Source organism: Amblyomma mixtum, chromosome 8 (assembly GCF_055824585.1).
Source record: "Amblyomma mixtum isolate Tamu chromosome 8, ASM5582458v1, whole genome shotgun sequence".
In the NCBI taxonomy this organism is placed as follows: domain Eukaryota; kingdom Metazoa; phylum Arthropoda; class Arachnida; order Ixodida; family Ixodidae; genus Amblyomma; species Amblyomma mixtum.
Window position 1 is genome coordinate 125188067 of NC_143019.1, and position 18848 is coordinate 125206914.

Below are 18848 nucleotides of genomic sequence, written 5' to 3' on the forward strand. Positions count from 1 at the left end.
TGTTTGTTTCGAGGTATACCAAAGTGTTTTAAAACGGTTGGTAACCGTCCCTTTTGCTCTACTGAAGCATGTGTATTGTACGAAAAGTTGCGCGACAGCCTTAAAAAAACGGCTTCTAATGTTCGCACCTTGATTAAGGTCCCAAATCATTCCTGCTGTGTTTTTGTTTTATTTTATGGCAGATGTTGCGCGCTGAAGTTCGGAACTTGTGGACTTTTGATAAAGTTTACAGAGCCTATTTTCTCCGTTAGGAGCCTAAAATGGAACTTTAGCTGCCTATTTATGGCGCCTAAAACGTGCTTTTTAGTGCCTAAAAATCCGGCCTCTAGACATGACTAAGCAGAGCGCGCCTGCGGCGCCCCGTTTATCCTCTCCTACCGAGCGCCTTCACGCGGCGGGCCGAGGCCGTCACTGGGTAGCCGCCGCGCCGAGCGAAGGAACGACTACAGCCGAAGAGACGAGTTGGGGCCCCTGCTCTCCTCTGGTCGTGACGTCACGCTGTCACGTGGTCGTGCGCCGCAGCTGCGCCGGAGCGAAGGAACGACCTCCACCGAAGGCAGAAAAGTGCTAGCAGTATTGCTTTCGCTATAAAACATAACCAAGGTTCAAAAAGATGGTGAACGCTTAAACCTCGTCTTTATGAGTGGAGCGCGACAGCGTGTCGCAGCCTGCAAACGAGTCCACGGAGCGCCATCGTCCATTCGGCGCGACGCCTAGCCCGTCGGACAAATCGTTCGGAGTCTCTAGGAGACGTCTCAACAAACCTGATGCCACGAACGCCAGCATAGCATCCGGGCCCAATGTACGGGCGTCAAGCCGCAAGCTTTGTGGTGAACGCTCCTTTGACCTGCGCTGTGTCGTTCGCCGCTCGCACCGCGTGATTCCTGCGTCCCCGCATGGCCCTACTACGCCCGAACGAGACAAGCGAGAGGCGCTGCCGTCGCGCGCTATCTGTTGTTGCCGTTGCTTACATGACGAGGAGGTGGTGGTGGTGGTGAAAACATTTATTTGGAAGGAACAGGAGGTATGTTTGGATCCGCCCGTAAGGGACCGATCCTTACAAGCACCAGAGGGAGGTCCCTAGTTTGGGACCCCAGTGGCGGTGGCCGCCGCCCGGACGCGGCCGACTAAGGCTTGGTGGGCCTGTAAGTCGTGGCAGCCGAGCAGGGTCGCCTCCCAGACCGCCCGGATTGGGTTGGGGATGGGGGGAATGGCCAGATTGGAGGGGCAGGTCCACACCACGTGATAGATGTCAGAAGACACCGTACTCTTTTGAGGGGTCAAAAGTTTTAGTGCTACCGGACACAGCATTGTATTGGTGTAAAGACGGAGAAGGAGCCGCTCAATGAGGCTTTAGTGGGCGTCGTCTGATGGCTCTGCGTGCGCGCCAAGCGAAGAGGAAAAGTAGCGAGCTTCTGCGATTTTTCGCTCACGGCCAACGCCGCCGACGCCGACACCGGCTTTTCTGCGACACGGGACCCTCAACGCTATCGCGTTAAATGTGGTTGCTTTCGCCTGGTCAACACGAGATAAAAATTATCGAAGACACTTTGGAAATTCTAAAGCGTGCTTGGCGAAAGCCTTGTGGTCAACCCACTGCCGCTTGCCCGAACGCTATGCGCGTGACGGGCTTCCCGCTTGTGTGGTTTTTACGGTCTTTGGCGAGTGCGGTCGCTTTTTTTATTGCAGTGTTTTAGAGCGCAACTCTCTGGCGCCCGTTTCGCGGCGTCGCCATTGGCGTTGCCCGTTCGGCGTTCATTGTGTTCATTGGCGTTGGCGTGGACGTTTTACACTCCGCTAATTTTAATGCAAGGAAGTGCGCTAACTGCCTCCTTGGACAACTGAACGCCTGAATCGCGCTGTGAGTTCTTGACGCGGCCGTATGACCCGTTGCCTAGCAACCGTGGCGGTGGACACCCGAGCAGCACCGTACAGGAAGGGAGAAAGTGGGAGTGATAGAGAAAGGCAAAGAGGGGCCATAGTAAAGAAAATGAAAAGGGAAGGAAATTATGCTCACACATGCGCAGGCATTGACAACGTAGTGCCATTTTACGGAAAGTGACATAATTGGCTCCCAAGGTCAGCGGACGCCTGAATCGCGCTTATAGGTACGTGGGGTGATGAGAGCGAGACGTGGGCAGCAGGCATTGACAACGTTTTGCCAGAAACGCGGCGCTGAGGCCATAGGCCATCGGCGTTCATTGTGTTCATTGGCATTGGCGTTATGTTTTAAACTCCGATCATTTTAAGGAAAGGAAATGCGCATAACTGGCTCCCTGGGTCAGTGGACGCCTGAATCGCGCTTATAGGTACGTGGGGTGATGAGAGAGAGATTTCGGCTGCAGGCATTCACGACGTTGTGCCGAAACGCGGCGCTGAAGTGATAGGCCGCCGGCGTTTATTGTGGGCTTCACCCGGGAGGACTGGGAGGCGACCCTGCTCGGCTGCTCTGACCTGCAGGCCCAACGGGCCTTGGTCGCGCGAGCCCGGGCGGCGGCCGACGCCACTGGGGTCCCGAACTAGGGACCTCCACCTAGTACTTGTAAGGGCTGGCCCCCTCTGGGTCAGCTCATACAATACCTCCAGTAGTGCATGTGTAAATAAATGTTTTCCACCACCACCACATGCGTTAGCGCCGATAACGGTAAGCGAACTCTCGCGATCAACTATTAACTGCCAGCTAAGGTGGCAGGATGGGTGGGGACTTATGTACATATAGACGCAAAAAGAAATTTTTCGCGCCAGCACCCAGGGAATACTCGGCCATACTACAAAACTATAGAGGCAGAAGAATGCGATATCCTCCACTGCACAAATCTCTCAGCAGAGAGGAAGCTGTCACTTGGAGACAATTAAAACATGCTCTTTCCCAAACCTACATGTACTAAAGAAAATGCAGCCTACATACGCGGACAAATGTCCCTGGTGCAACGAAAAACCTACTCTATATCACATCACATGGGCCTGCCAAAACAAAGACGCGGTCCCCAAAATGCAAAACCCGAGTGCGGAGCACTGGGAGACTCTGCTGTCCAGGGACCGATGTGAAGACCAACAAGGTCGGGTACAGCGAGCTCAACGGGCGGCAGTGGCCAGCGGAGCCCTGGACTGAGGGAAACCGACCATTGATTAGAGGCGGACGACTTCGGCAGAGAAGGCTCCTGGGGGTAGAACCAAGACGGCTCTGAAGATGCCCCAAACCGCAGGAAAAAGCATTAGTAAAAATAAAGTTTTCCCTTCCTTTAGCACTTGTGAGGGAGAACATCCCGTTCCTCTCGCCGATGTCAGTGCACGTTAAAGAACCCCAGGTGGTCTAAATTTCCGGAGCCCTCCACTACGGCGTCTCTCGTAGCCTTAGTCGCTTTGGGACGTTAAACCCCATAAACCAAACCAAACCAACCGTTCCTCTCGCACGTAACGCCTTCCACGGCTGTGCCAACCTTGAGAAATAATTGCATAGACCTTGTCTTAATAAGAACCAGGATGGATGGATGGATGGAAACAACTTATTACACAAAAAAAATCTTCCAGGGTGGTCCCCTACTGGTCCAGGAGTCCACGGGCTGGTGCTTCACGTAAAGACCGATCTAGTAGCCATTTCTGGCCGGCGGGCTGAGCGGTCCGTAAAGCAGCCTCCCAGGAAGAATGAGTGGGATTGGGGATGGGGGGTACTTACTGCCTTTGGGGAAGGACATTCCCAAAGGTAGTGGAAAAGTGTGGATCTGGGCACGCCACAGGTGGTACAACCAGGAGGAAAGGTGGGGTGAAAGCATGAGAGACGGGGGGGGGGGGGGGGGGAATAAAACAGCCTATTTGTAATTGTAGCCATGCGCTTGATGAGGGCGACAAGGTACTGTGGGGTGGTGGCAGTGTCATGAGGCTGAGTTTGTAGAATGTTGTGATTTGAATATTTGTAGAGAGGACCGATGGGGAATCTTTCGCAGGGTTGGGTGCCTGATCATCCGGGGTCCGGGAGGAGAGTTCTCGGGCCAGCGCATGAACGCGCTCATTACCGGGGGTCGAGGCATGCCCAGGGACTCACGACAGAGTAACCGTTCGGTCGAGAGAGGTGGCTGTGGCAAGAATACTATGTGTTACCGGCGTCGCCATGCCCTTTAGGAATTGGTGCAGCTATTCTGGCATATAACCAGCTATTTCTGTGACCACAAAGCTTCCTTCATGGCAATCAAGAACTGTTAGTGAAGTTTTTCTTGAAGAAAACAAATTTGGGAGAAATAACGTTGTCTGTAATTGTACATATATGTCTTCTTCAAATTCTTTGCCTTAATCTATCAAAAAGCTGAACAGCTGATGAGCTGCGCTCAAATTTTGCGTTAGGAAGTAACGTAACCGTCGTCAATTTTTTTCCGGTTAGAACATGCTGCACCAATTCAAAATTTCCAGTTACGTCACAGTAGGACACTTTGAGAGAGAGAGAGAAAAAAAATTACCGACGATTACGTTACTTCCTAATGCGAAATTTGAGCGCAGCAAATAAGCTGTTTCACCTTTTCGATAGATTGAGGCAAAGAAATCGAGCAACACATGTATGCGCTATCACAGAATTTTTTTTTATTTTTCACACGTATTCGCAATTTCGGCTCGGGCGGTGCACATATACAGATCCGCCGCCACCGATCTGGCTCTCTGATTGCCACCGCACAGGGGTTGCATTGGAGGAGGAGCGAAGAAAGGAATTAAGTTCGAGCCGGCGCTTTGACAACCGGAGACTCGCAGGAAGAGGGGGGAGGGGGGCGGCGTGTACACCCAGCGGCAAACGATGGGGGCAGAAGCGCGCGCAGCAAGCGCACAACACGATAAAGGGAGGAGGGAAGAGATAGCAGCGACTGACTGATGCCGCTGACGCCGATAGCGCTGGGGGGATGAAAGGGGGGCGGAGCTGGTTACGAGGCCGACGCCGACGACGACGCGAAACCCAGGAACGGACGCCAAAGAGCTGCGCTCTAAAAACTTTATTTACACAGGAATTCGGGGCACGCCCCAGGGTCCCCGCAAGACCCCACTGCACTCAAGTGTTTATGTTCCTGAGGTCCATAACACAGGCAGCACGGCCGGTGGCGATGGTCTGCACGGCCGGGTCCTCCGAGCGCAGCAGGGTCTCCCAGTCCTCCCAGGTCTTGAGGTTCTCTAGGTCCCGCGGGGGAGAGTCCGCCAGGCAGAGGGAAAGGACATGGAGGGAAGAAGCGAAGGGTTCTGGGCATAGGGCACATGCGGGAGTGGGAAAGGATGGATGATAGTGGGCTAGGTTAAGGGGTGAGGGGAGAGTGTGTGTCTGTAGTCTGCGCCAGAGTGTTGCGTGTTTGTTATCTAGGGAGGGGTGGGACGGGGGGTAGAGCTGGCGTGAGGCTCTGTATGCCTGGGTCAGCTCACTGAATGTGTGCATGCGCTCCTTCGTGAATCCCCGATCCGAGGCCACCTGAGCCCGGTTTAAAGAACCTCGGGCTAAAAGCTTGGCAGCCTCGTTTCCGGGATTCCCGGAGTGGGCAGGCACCCATATCAGCTCCACATGGCGGGGCGGGGGTGCATCGGGCGAGTCTAGTATGCCAGAAGCAGGGACATGAACTCGGCCTCGAGCAAAATTTAAAATTGCTGTTTTGGAGTCACTGAATATATACCGGGCTTCCGTGCGAGTGATAGCTAGTGCAATGGCGGCTTGCTCTGCAGCCTCTGGGGACGTGTCTGGAAGGAGAGGTAGTGTGAGGAGGGCGGATAACTTTGACATTTCCTGTTACGACATACTGCAATTTAAAATTGAAGTTTGAGGGAAGAAAATGACGCAGTATCTGTATCACATCTCGGCGGACACCTGAAACGCGCCGTAAAGGGCGGGGTAAAGGAGGGAGTGAAAGAAGAAAGGAAGAAAGAGGTGCCGTAGTGGAGGCCTCAGAAATAATTCCGGCCATCTGGGGATGTTTAATGTGCACTGACATTGCACAGCACACGGGCGCCTTTTGCATTGCGCCTCCATCGAAACGCGGCTACCGCGGCCGGGTTCGACCCCAAGTATACTCTGGCTCTGTATCCGAGCGCGCTAACCACTGAGACACCGCGGCGGGGGACATACTACGTCGATTTTGGTTAAGACATAATACACTTCTTCGGCATTGATGATAACAATTGGTTTTTGTTGTGAAAGGAAATGGCGCACTATCTGGCTCACATATCTCGGTTGACACCTGAACCAAGTCGTAAGGGAAGGGATAAGTGAGGGACTATTAGAAGAAAGTAAGGAAGAGGTGCCGTTGGAGGGCTCCGGAATAATTAAGGCCGCCTGCTACTGCCAGTTACAGCATGCTAGAACACTTCGCCATCTCCGGTTACGTCACAATTGTAATAAGAAAATTGGTTTTCGAGTAAAGGAAAGGGCACAGTAGCTCTCACATCTCGACATCTCGGCATAGAGAAATATACTTACGTAAAGAGCGGACACTCCCGTAGGGCCCTGCGGCCGAGCTTCTGCACTGCCGCCAGCGCCCCGAGCGGGTGGTCAGACCGCTAATTTCGGCCTCCGAGATTTTAGGCTCGCCGCGGCTCGGTTTCAGTTTCGGTTTCGTCGGGGTGGCCAGACCGTTAATTTCGTCCTCCGAGATGTTAAGCTGCCGCGTCGTTTCAGTTTCGATAGCAATGCTTTCGATTCTGATTTACGTTTGGCTATTGAAATATTCAACTACATCGTCTAGGTGGAGCACCAGGGCTTTAATATTTCATTTCTAACCATGCCATACATATAAACGAGATAAACACTTGTTTCGCAGACTTTCACTTGAAATACACCAAGCTTCTCGACGAACCTACGCAAGGTGAATTAGTTTATGCAGGTTGGAATAATGCAATCAGATCTGTTCTTAATTTTGTGCCGTCACTGAGTCGCCTATTTCAGTTGGAGACATAGAAGGGAATGGTTTCACACAGAGTTTATTTTTTCTCGTTTACAATAGTGAACAGTACAGAAAAAAATACTGGATCACACACATTTCATAGAATATACATCATGATACAAAGAGCAACAAGAAAGAAGTTATGGTAAAGTCGGTGGCACCATGTCATGAACAAAAACTATTGAACATGCGCTCTGCGGGTTTGTCATTCAAAACATCACCTGTGCGAACAGCACAACAGGAGTTGGTAACAGCTGGACACAAATAAGGGATTAAAAAAGGCACGTATTGTCTATAGCGTCAGGCCGTGGCGTCACGGAGATGCGGCGGCGCTGGAGTCAGCAGTGACTTTCGTTGTGTAGGCAAAAGCCGGTACCGCGTGCCTTGGGTATGCCAGGCTTGAGCGTTTTTGAACGCATTTTGCAATATTCCGGCGAGTTGTGGTGCGGCTGGTTGAACCGCAATGCTGAAGAAAGGCAGCGACACAAGTTTCCACAAGTTTATCGCATTTAGATATGGGCCAAAGCGATGAGCAGCGGCCGTGGAGCGGGAAAAGTTCGGCGACGGATCGGCTGCCCGGCTAGTATTGCATTTCTGCATCGAAATATGATAGTTAATTGCGTCTCGCAATCCGTATGTTTGCTCTTCAGTCGCGCGGTGAACAGTGCAAGAATCAACGTCTGCAGCTTGTTCGCGTTCTGTCGGGCTCTCAATATCAGAAGTCTGGACGCGACATTCCATGTGGGTTTGACCGTAAACTGAACGCAGGGGACCGTTTTCAGGCGAAAATCACCTGGACTACGTCCCGGGCATCTCTTAGCGCTAAAAAAAAGAAAGAAAAACTGCTGCTGCTAGTCGCCTTCAGCATTCATCGGGACACTATAAGCGCGACATTTGGAGCAGCACTGTATTCCGGTAGTAGGAATATACGACGAGTAGTTTTTTTCTCTGTTTTCGCTTCCACGAGCTTCAAAATGTAGTCTTTGTCAAAAGTAACCCGGCCCCATGGTTTGCTTCTCATTCGTATAACAGAGCCCTCACGGCTTCCCTAAAAGTTCTTTGATGGCGAGAGCAGGTTCTTCTTACCATGCAGATATTTAGAGCTTGAGGACTGACATAATAGCTTTAATATACGACCGAGAAGGAAAACGTGCAGCCTGGTTACTTTTGACAAAGGCTGTGCGTTTTTTCACCACCTATCTTTGAAAACGATTAAATGTCGCTAAGGTATCGGCAAAATCATGCAGTGTTATTTCCCATATATTACCTGAATTTTACAATTGTTGGTCATTCAGAACCTGGCGAAAACAGCAAACACCGGACCAAAAGCCATTTATCAAGCAGAATAAGGCCTGCAAGCAGAATGACTTAAAATATTTAGCTCTGCAGATCAAACGTAACTTTGCTTTAGCTCAAGGTAAACTTCTATCCATTTGCCTGTGCACCTCTGTTAAAGCCAAGCGAATAAAAAACCATTTTTTCGGACATTACCAGTGAAGATCGCATTTTCATGACTCAGTAAAAGTAACTGCATGGCTTCAGTGTCCAGTAGTGCTCGGCGTTTTCCGTACTGAAGTGGCCAGACAAGAGCATGCAGGCACATCACAAAGGTTCGTCATGGGAAAAAGCTGCCTCGCGGCGTGCATCCCGTCGTCCTTCTTGCAATTAGCGGTCGGGTAAGCTGTAGCGCCCCAAATGTTGAGACTGCAGACCTGTATATCTCGTGCCTTCTCGGTTTCATTTAATAAGTCAACCTAGTCGACCGCGGTAGCCGCGTCGTTGCTGCCAAATATAGGAGCGCAGAAGGAAGCCTGTGTAGCGCTTCGCCATTTAATTCCGTCTGGCCAACAGGTAGAAAAAGTGCTGAACTGCTCTCCGGTCACCAACAGAAATGTTTCTAACCGCAAGCGACGCTCACGCTTTGAAATATGCGCGTACGCGAGTTGGTTTCGAAGGCAGCATCGCTTGGCGCGGGGTAGGCATGCTACGTTTTTGCCTGCACCCCGTGTTGCTGCCGACCGCAGCACCACCTTTGTTTACAAACATGACGCTTGTCTATAGCGCGCTCGATTCTTGCACATCAGCAGCTTTGAGCGTAAGGTTCATAGGCTGTTCAGAAATACAAGCACAACGTATTCAATACATCATTGGAACACAATAGTAAGTTTGCAGTCTACGTAAAAGGCGATTATTGCGATTTTTGTTGCGAAAGCAACACTACGCGAGTCGCCGAGCCATTTCGCGGAGCAGACGAAAGGCCATACTGCGCATGCGCGAGGAGCAGTGACGTCACATGGCGCACAGCCGCCGTCTTAGGTGCCGCCGCCGCGCTCGTCAGTTGCGCATGTGCAGTAGCGGCGCATAGCTAGCGTGCCGGGGCCGCCGCCGTTGCTGCGCGCTCTCCATCGCCTCTCCCTCTCTCTCTCCTCGTTACTTTAGCAATCTTCCAGGTTTAACCAGAGCTAAACCACTGCCAATTTTTGGTCAAGGTGTAGACACCACGCAAACAAATCTGCATTCGTGCTGCACTCTCATTTTCTAAAACAAGACAAATATGGACAAATGGCTAACAACAACAACGTAAATCATCTCTTCGAAAAAGGCTGCAGTTGCCTTCGAAAACAATAAAAAAATGCAACTTTCTACAAGCGTTGTCCTTCATGCACAGAATTAAGTCCATATCTTTACTAATCATCGAACATAACAAAGGGAAGGAGAGAGAAGTAATGAATGATCAGCGTAGTAATGAACTTAGCGGCGGATATATGTAAGCGAACCTTGCGTTCTAATTGCAGCGATAAGAAACAATGAGACATATTAGGCTTTAAATTTGTCCAGCTGTCTGCCAGACACTGATTTCTTGAAGCGAATGCTATCTAAGTTTCTATTGATGAAGCGTACATGCCAGAAAAGGCGAATTCTGCAGAACATCCTCAGAAACCTTTCACGGCACTGCAGAGCGCAAAAAGGAAAATCGCCAGCATTTGTCATGAGCTCGTACAATGTGCCACAGACGTGGCGTACATGGGATGTTTGTTCAATTACAGAAAGGAATCGAGTCTCCAGTTGCTGTATAAATGCAAAAGCTGCTTCAGAAGGAACTGTCAAGTTTCCAAAAAGCCTACCCGGAATATGATAGGCTTTGAGCATGGTGAAATACTGATGCGGTTTGTTTAGGCCACAATTCTCATCTTTGAGCACTTCGGAGCATGTGCATTCTTCTTCTGTGTTTCTAAGAAATTGCCTAATTAGAAATCCAGAAACGTAGTAGGTTGCAGAATCCTCTATTACTTGCGAGAATTTCTCTTCGGCTAGATGAGAAATGTCATCTAAAGCAGGCAAGTCAATGGGGGGAACAGGAGCCACAGTGTCGCCTACAGATTGCTGTTTCAAAGAAAAGGGCGTCACCGCATGCAGGAGATCGGACCCATCGTCTTCAGAATTTGCGTATTCTGAAACCTTGAACAGCTTCCGGATCATAATGTGTTTCAGCCCAGACGTGAATTGAGACACATTAGGATTGGTATTGCATCCGTTTTTCTGTCTCATGTGGCCAAAGATGTTTTCCAGGGAATCCTGCTGGAGGCGGCGCGTGAGAAGAAACGAGAAATCGTAATTGTTTGCAATGTCTTCCCACAGCAGAAGAATGGCTCTTATTGTGACCAGCCATCCAATAGTTGTGTGTGGTTGCCGCTTTCCTTCAAATTGCCACTTCGATATCCACAATATCTGACTCTCGAGAAACTCGGGCAACTCAACGTGGCCTTTACGGATCGCGTGCCGCAGCTTCTGTTCTGTCTTTTTTACACGTGAGCTATTCAAGCAATCAAATAACTTGTCCATGCGCTCACAAAAATTGGCAGTTGCCACTGCCTCTTGAGGGAGCTCTTTGGCATACACCATAGCGAGCAAAGCGATTGACACAGAGGCACTGAGGACTTGCGTTGCCCGGTTTACCTTCATTGCAGAGAAGGGTTTCTGAAATATGTGCCTATCTGTAAGTTTTGGAGCCAGCCGCAGTCTCAGCTCGTGTGTTGATTGATAGAGATCGATGATATGAGACCAATCTGAAATTTCGTTTTCGATGTGAAGCCTGTGTGCTTGCAAATTGTTACGGGTAGTTTTGATCAGGTGTGGGACATCAAATATAAAGTAAATGCGTTCATCATTCACGAAAAAGAATGGCGTTTCAGTAGACACATTCAGTGAGTTGGCGAGGCTAATGTTAGTAGCTCCCTGGTCACAAATAACAGCCTTCACTGTGATACCTATTCCTTTGAGCAGTTCAATCAGAGTAAGAAGTAGGCGACGAGTAGCAAAATATGTTGTAGACGCATGCCCAAATGTGTAGGCAATAGGCTGAACCCATTTTTTGGAAATGCCAGACAGAAGGAACACCATGGCCCTGTCGGCTATTGAGGATGTTCTTTCATTCCCATCATCAGTAAACCCATGAACGACATCTTGTGTCACATCATAGGCAAGATTTTTCTTCAGTATTATTTCATCAAATATTATAGAGCAGACGCGATCACGTTGGCTCCATGACTCTGTTTTGGAAGCTATTGTAGGGAGTATTCCAGGAATAACTCCAGGGCTCATTTTGACATTGCTCAGCCATCGTCTCAAAGAACGCTGCGTGGGAAGTGTGAAGAAGGACGACAAAAAGCGGTACGCTCGTGGGCCGCGAAAGTGCAAGTGCAGGGCGAACTTCTTAAGCCACAGAGGAAACCGTTTTCCTCTGTCCTTTGAACGCATCTTCACGTGACAGGAGATAAGTTGAAATACCTCATCCGTTACATGAGGCCGAATGCAATCTAGAGCTTCTGAAATTGTCGATGGTGCCTTGCGTTCCATTTTGCGCAGTCTTGATATAGTCTTTTTGTACTTGGACACTTTGGCCTGAAGTCGCCTGATGACGTCCCTCGGTGAGTCGCGGAAGTTCCGTGCATGAGCTGCATTCATAACAGAAGGAGCTGACATAAATACATTGTATAGGTTTCATTTCTATATGCACTTACTTTAAAGCCTGTTGCGCTGCTTCTCACATGATCTGAAGAGTAATGTAAAATGCTCCACGAAACTTACCACTCATACAAAAAAAAAAACTTCTTGCAGTATTAAGGCGCATTTCAGGACCACTCAAAAACACATAAAGGTTGATTGGAATGTCATTTGTGTGGGGCGGGCATATTTTATGCACAATGACATAAGCCGTCTGTAGAAAGCATATAAAATGAATGATATCACATATAATCGTACGCGCATGTCGAACGTAAGCGCAGTGAACAGGCGCCTCTGCCAGGCGTAAGATCTTTTCATTTTTGCTCCTCTCTCTGTAAGTTCTGGAAAGAAATTAACTCAGCTTGAGTAACATGCAAAATGCGACAGCTGGGATGGAATGTCTTTTTCTAGCAACCCGGAACATTTGAGGTAGAAAGTGTCTGACATTACTATATGTATAAGTTTTAAATACTGACTAAAACCTCACGAAGCAAACCATCATTCATCATTATCATTGCACTAATTTCAATCATTACCTAAATTCGAAATAATTTCTAATTCTTTAGGCACGGCACATTGTACAAAAAAACTATCCTCCCTCCTGTGATGCTAGCTGCAGGCATAGTTTGGTGTTTCCATCTGATTGAAAGAAATTGTGTTGTGTTGTGTTTAATGACGCATAAGCGGCTAAGGCTATCATGCGCCAAGCTCAGGGGAAAAAAAATTGTTTTATATAGGAAGATTGAAAGAAAAACTTGACTATTTTCGTAGGGTGAACCAAGTCGAAAGTTGGCTTAGTATTACGATGACATCACTGCTCCTAAATTAGAAGACAAACAGTAGGGCAGTGGTTTGTCCTCTGTCATTCTTCGTCATCGTATTTCGTGTTTCTAGAGTGAAGATAACGAAATTAATACATACTTGTGCGAAATTTCCGGGCAGCTACAGAATTTGTCGACCTCGGAGATGATGGTGTGGCTGTCGTGGGCTTTGGGGCAGCAGTGTCTGCGTATGCAAGCGGATAAGCAACAGTCAGCGGTTCCTGGCATGACAGCAAAAATGACACATTTATGTGTACTGCTGTTAATTTGCCTTAAGGTTGCATGTAGAGTAGGTAACAGCCATTTACAGAACACAAGGTTCTCGGTAATTGTGAATTTCTGCTCGTTTACGGTAAACTAGTTCTAATGCAATGAATTCCTATGGAGATCATGGTAAGTATAGCACAAGCCGAAATTTAACATTGAACGATGTTAACACATTCAGTCGGTTTTCGACCTCACTATCGCAAACCTCATGTGTCGCAAATTGGTGCGGCTGTATGCGACATCTTATGAACGTCTGGAATTTCACTACTTAAGGTTTTAAGGCTGTACCATTAGTTGGGTCGGCAACAACTTCTGCATCCAGTGCAAGGCTATCTTCACCAGGCACGGCTGCACAAGACTGTAGAGGACCGGTGTCGCTCGAAAAAGGGCTCAGGCATGCAGATGACGATTTTTCCGATGAAGCGACTTCTGCGATTGTGTGTGAGGATCCAATACCTGCGAAAGCACCAGTGAAGCAGAGTTTAGAGCCGAGTGAATGAACAGTTCTTTATATCATGAACAAGCTCTGCATTAGCGTACACACAAAATTGGAGTGCCGGGTCTTTCACGTAACGTAAATTGATACACTAATCACGAATAAGCATTCGATACACCTTTAACGAATGAGACAAACATTGCATTGTTCATACAGTCACCTTGAGTTACCAAGAGTATTTTTTAAATGCTTTCAGTTAACTCCTTTGTTGCGTTTATTCAAGCATGATTTTAGATAACTAGACCAAAGCTGAGAAACCAAATGCGTGACTACTTTATGCTTATGTAGTTATCTTGGCTATCTCCATATATGTTTCTTCTGAACATGTGAAAGAAACAATGCGTCTACTCTCACCGATGGCAGTTGCAGACGGGCATAGAGAACTACTGCTGGAAGTGCTCGCGCTCGAGAGGAGGGATGAGGGTGGTAATGACTCCGTTACTGCGGCATTGGGGCTTGAGTGTGTAGTGCCTGCAAAAGTAGTACAAGGATTTGCAGAACTGTATATTTTATCGAGAAATATACGTTTTAATCGCTTGGATTACATCGAGTGGGTCCTGTGGTAATCATAAATCGTAGCTAGAAAAAGACAATTCAAAGCTTTATTGGACGGAAATGTTGTCGAGCGTTTAAATACACGACAAGCGCGCACTGAAATCTACCTTGAGCGAGCTGACATTCCCAGTATCCTATAGGCTGAACAGTCGGAACAGCCATCTTCTTCAGCGAAGTCATCCCGGGGTCCATAAAGTCATCAGCGTTGAAATGGTCCCCGCAGATGCGGTACGTGGCGTATAGCTGGGTCGGCGACTTTCCTAATAGGTCGCCTCTCTTGGCATACTCTATCCAAGCCCTCGACCTGAAAGAATTAAGGCACAGTATAACCTGTAATTATTCACTGGCTGACTAAAAAAAACGTGCGCATAGTAGCCGGTTCTAACAAGAGATTGGCAGCACTGTTTTATATTTTCTTCAAAGTACACAGAAAAGGCGTCAATCACCTGCTGTCACGAGGAATGCGGAAGAACTTCGTCCCTGGCTTCCTTTGCCTTCGCCCGTTGTTCCCACACCACGAAACAAAGCAGTAACTCCCGTAGTTCAATCCGCTCCGTGGCATATTAGTGTGGGCTTGTGTGGGCTTGGCTAAGACAATATCGCAGAAAAAGAGATGTAAAAGAAAAATAAACCCGCTGATGACATTTATTTATAATATGTTAGCAGGCAAGCACGTTAACTCATCGTTCATGAAAAATTGAGTTGAACTCGCGTAACCAAGTCACGGCCATGGCCTTCTCTTGATCGCTGTATGACCGCATTTTCGGCGATGTTTTGCGCTTCTTTGCATCAGAGAGCATAGAGAAATATAAATATACTTACGTAATCCTATGCAGAGAGCACGAAGCAAACATAATTCTCTCACCAACTTAGCATGAGCTTAGCACAGCTGCGGCCGGTGACAGAAAAACGAAAGCAGACGACGCGAAACGAAGTTGTAAACACTTTATTGCGACAGACAGAAACCGAACTCATTGAAATTGCGGCAATTTTATGCAAAGAATGTTTTCTATGTCTAACATTAATAACGTGGTCAAGAAAGTTCTTTTAAATAAACCGCGTTGCCGCGTTGCTCGTTTCTCCGGTCGGTGCGAGGTGGCGCCACGAGTACCATTGCTGCGAAGTCTTTCGGTTTTGGTTCGTCTGCGGCGACCGAATCAGGCAAGTACCCCACCAAAAATGTAGTATAAAACAAACCTGACCACTAAATGCAACCTCTGTGCAAAATTGGAGCCCGAACAAACGTGCGGTTACGCCGAGATAATTTTTTTTTCGATTTTCTCTGATTTACGCAACACGCGATGTATAAAAGGTTTGTGTTACGATACAGGACATAGAGGAACGCTTGGATACAACCCGATGGACGTGTGGTAAGCTGTCAACCTTTGAAGCAGAGTGAAAGCAACATAGGCCGCCTGGCGGGTGGTCAGACCTTTTTTTGTTCGGCCGTGAAACAGCTTGAGTGTCCGCTCTTTACGTAAGTATATTTCTCTATGATCTCGGTGGACACCTGAACCGAGTCTTAAAGGAAGTCTCAAAAAGCTTGCACATCAAGGCACATAAGTCATCGTTACGACCCCCTCTCGCAAGCAGGCTTCCAACTTGATTGAAACATGTACGCATATGCGAAACGGAATGCTATGACACCATCCGGAACGCTGTAGACAAAGGGTTGCTCAAAAGTTTGGTGGAAATGTAGTCGGAAATGCTAGCGCCACATCAAGGGTCGGCCAGTGATGCCGTCGCTGGGATTTCGGAATTATGCAACTTAACCCTCAGTGCACTTCAACCGCTTTAATCGCCCAATTTTCTGCCACCGCTTGTTACGCTTGCCTTCTCTTAGAATCCACTCCGTTAACATGGACCAGCGGCTATCTTGCCTTCGTATTACATGCCCTGCCCAAGGCCATTTCTTCCTCCTGATTTCTACTGCGAGGTCACTAACCCGCGTTTGTTCCCTCACCCACTCCATCCGCTTCCGATCTCTAAACGTTACATCTATCATTTTTCTTTCCATAGCTGTCTGCGTTATCCTTAACTTAAGCTGAACCCCCTTTGTTAGCCTCCACGTTTCTGCCCCATAGAAAAGAATTGAAATTACCGGAGCCTTGGGTTTTCCGCCTATTCCGGTAGCCCATTAGGCTGAGCTGCAGCGTGGGCCCTGCGAACCAGTCCTCGTTGCGGGCTGGGGTCTTCGCTGTGCAGAATGGCCTCCCACTGCTTCAAATGGGAATTCGGAAGTCTCTCTATAGCAGGCTTTAATGGGCTTGCCCAAACCATGTGAAAACCTGTAGCTATTTCTCCACACTGGGGGCACTGTGGTTTGTAGAGTGAGGGGTACCATTGGTGGAGTTTAAGTGGTGTTACGAGAGTGTCTGTTTGTAGTCGGCGAAGAGTGCGTTCTTCTGCCTTGTTTAGAGTTTTTTGAGGTGAGGGGTATGTCTGTCTTTCCTGTCTGTAGGCCTGTAGGTCTTGGGTGAATGTGATTATGGGCTGCATAATGCGTTCCTGTGCCTCGTCGGCTAGGGTGGAATCCCGGTATAAGAGAGCTCGGGAGTGCCGGTGAGTGGCATCATTCCCTCCCGCGCGTTCCGAGTGCCCTGGAAACCATATCATTATGGCCTGATTAGAAAGATAAGGATTAGTCCTTTGTTTATATATCTGCAGGAAGTTTGGGAATCTGTGAGTACATTATCATTTGGATTGGTAGCTAGCGCTAGCGCAATGGCTGCCTCCTCTGCGTGAGTGCAGTTAGACGTGCGCACCGACGCGAAGCTGATCAGTTTGCCTTCTGGATTCGTTATGACAATGGTATCTGCCCTTGGATTGAACCGGCTGCATCCACGTAGAGCATGTCCGGGTGGTCATTCCATTTCTGCTCTCCGCTTTACATGTCGGATGCCTATTTCTGGGTATCTGATGGACATAGATCTTCTTGCGAATAGATAGAGCAAGTTCCACCCGTTGGTCCGCCGTGTAGGGTAGGATAAGGTGCAGCTTGCGACGAAGGCTTTTTTTTTGTCGGAGGGTCTAAAACACGGCATAACATTTGACAAGGTAAGCTGCTGGGCGAGTTGGTATTCCATGACTACAGCGCAACCAACAGGACAAGAAGAAGGACACAGGCAGAGACAACACGGCGCTCTGTTGTGTCTCTGCCTGTGTCCTTCTTCTTGTCCCGTTCGTTGCGCTGTAGTCATGGAATAATGGCATACAAAAGCCCTTGTGCTCGCCTCGCGATTTGAAGACGATGGTTCGATTCTTCTTATCGCCACAATTTTTTTTCCTGGAGGTTATCATGTCATCACGCCGACAACACCGAAAACGACGACAACGGCTCTTCTGGGACACGAACTCCTTAAGGCTACCGCGTTAAGAGCTACGCTGCAATGAAACAAGACGCTCCAAAACTACGCGACGACAGTTCAGCCTCCACGCTACACAAATGACACGGCAGTCGGAGTCGTAGCCACTCGCGGCAGGTACTGCTGTCACGTTGCCGGTGGCCCGAGGAGAAGGATTCTGGAAGGACACCGATCCCGCCGAAGGTAAACGTCTCGCCTGCGGCTGGTCCGCGCCGCTGCAACCAAGAAGAGCACCGGCAGTGCTCCCGCATTCGCGTGCGCTGCTCGCTATGCGTTTATCTAGCCGCTGACCAGGTCGCGCGCGTGCTCAACGGGCTGACGCCGAAGAACATGCAGGACATGCCCGGTGGTGTTGCACTCGGATGCACTTCTCCACAGCTGAACGACGCCTGGCGACGTGTGCCCGGCCCGCGCAGCTCATTGCACCGAGCCATGGGTGTCGTGGGTACCACAAACTTCAAAAAATGGAAAAGATAGAGCGAAGATTTTTGAAGCGAATGCTTCACTATGCGACGTAAAGCCGATTTCGCAGTGGCCGCAAGTTTCACCTTCAAATGACCTTGAGCTTAGAAAGTACAGGAAAGCTGCATAACTGGCCCCCTGGGTGGTGGTGGTGAAATTGTTTTAACTGAAATTGTTTAGGAGGTTGTAGCGGCGGTCGGAGCTCTCAGTCCGGAAGCCCCTTGGCGTAGGCTGCTGTCCGATCTCTTAAGATGAGTTCATTTGGACTCGTTTGGTCGTCCGAGCTGGTCAGAGCTGCCTCCCACCCCTGCTGCGTTGGCTGGCTATTAAAAATGACCACCTGATTTCGTTGGCAGGCCAATACCATATGGTACAAGTGTGCCTCCTCCCCGCAGAATTTGCATTTTGAGTCAAATGACTCCGGGCCTTTTGCGTGTAGTATTCGTGGGTTGTTGTAAGTGTTTGTTGTAGCTTTCGGAGCTCTAGTTCTTGCCCTTTGTCTAGTGTCTTAGCCGGCGGAGGGTAGACCCGACGGGATAAACTTAAGTGCCGATGTATGTCGGTGTAAGTTAGTAATGGGGTAGGAGGTTCCACAGCATCCGTACTGGGTGCCCGGAGGAGAAATGCTTGGGCTGAGGGGCGTGCGCTCTCGTTCCCTGGGATGACCTGGTGAAAGTTCGGCAGCAGCGCTTGTGTGGCGCATGTACTCATTTCCCTACATCTTTAAGCCTACATTGCGCACCGGATCACACCAAGACTTCGCCCTTTTCATCAGCATGACAAGCACCAGCCTTTTCTGTAGCCTGCTTATCACCAACCACTGTACCTGCGCACATCCACGGAGTGCCATCCGCCGAAGGCCACATATTCTACTGTACTCTGGAATTCGACGCTTCGTTCGGAAGCAGTGCTTCTGTGGCGCATGTACTGATTTCCCTACACTTTGCACGTAAGCCCTCATTTTTTCTCAGTTCTAAAA

At 49.0% G+C, this 18848-nt stretch overlaps 1 long non-coding RNA gene and 1 pseudogene across 2 annotated transcripts in view; one reads left to right on the forward strand and one right to left on the reverse strand.

Moving 5' to 3' along the window:
- Nucleotides 1-18848, forward strand: part of LOC149334226 (uncharacterized) — a 304354-nt gene that overhangs the window by 245819 nt on the left and 39687 nt on the right. The gene's annotated exons all lie outside the window — the stretch shown is intronic.
- LOC149334231 (uncharacterized) lies at nt 11185-17841 on the reverse strand (annotated as a pseudogene). The gene is made up of 4 exons (XR_016284902.1): nt 17699-17841; nt 14165-14346; nt 12825-12908; nt 11185-11854 (listed from the first exon to the last, which is right to left on the reverse strand). The product of XR_016284902.1 is annotated as an uncharacterized LOC149334231 (transcript).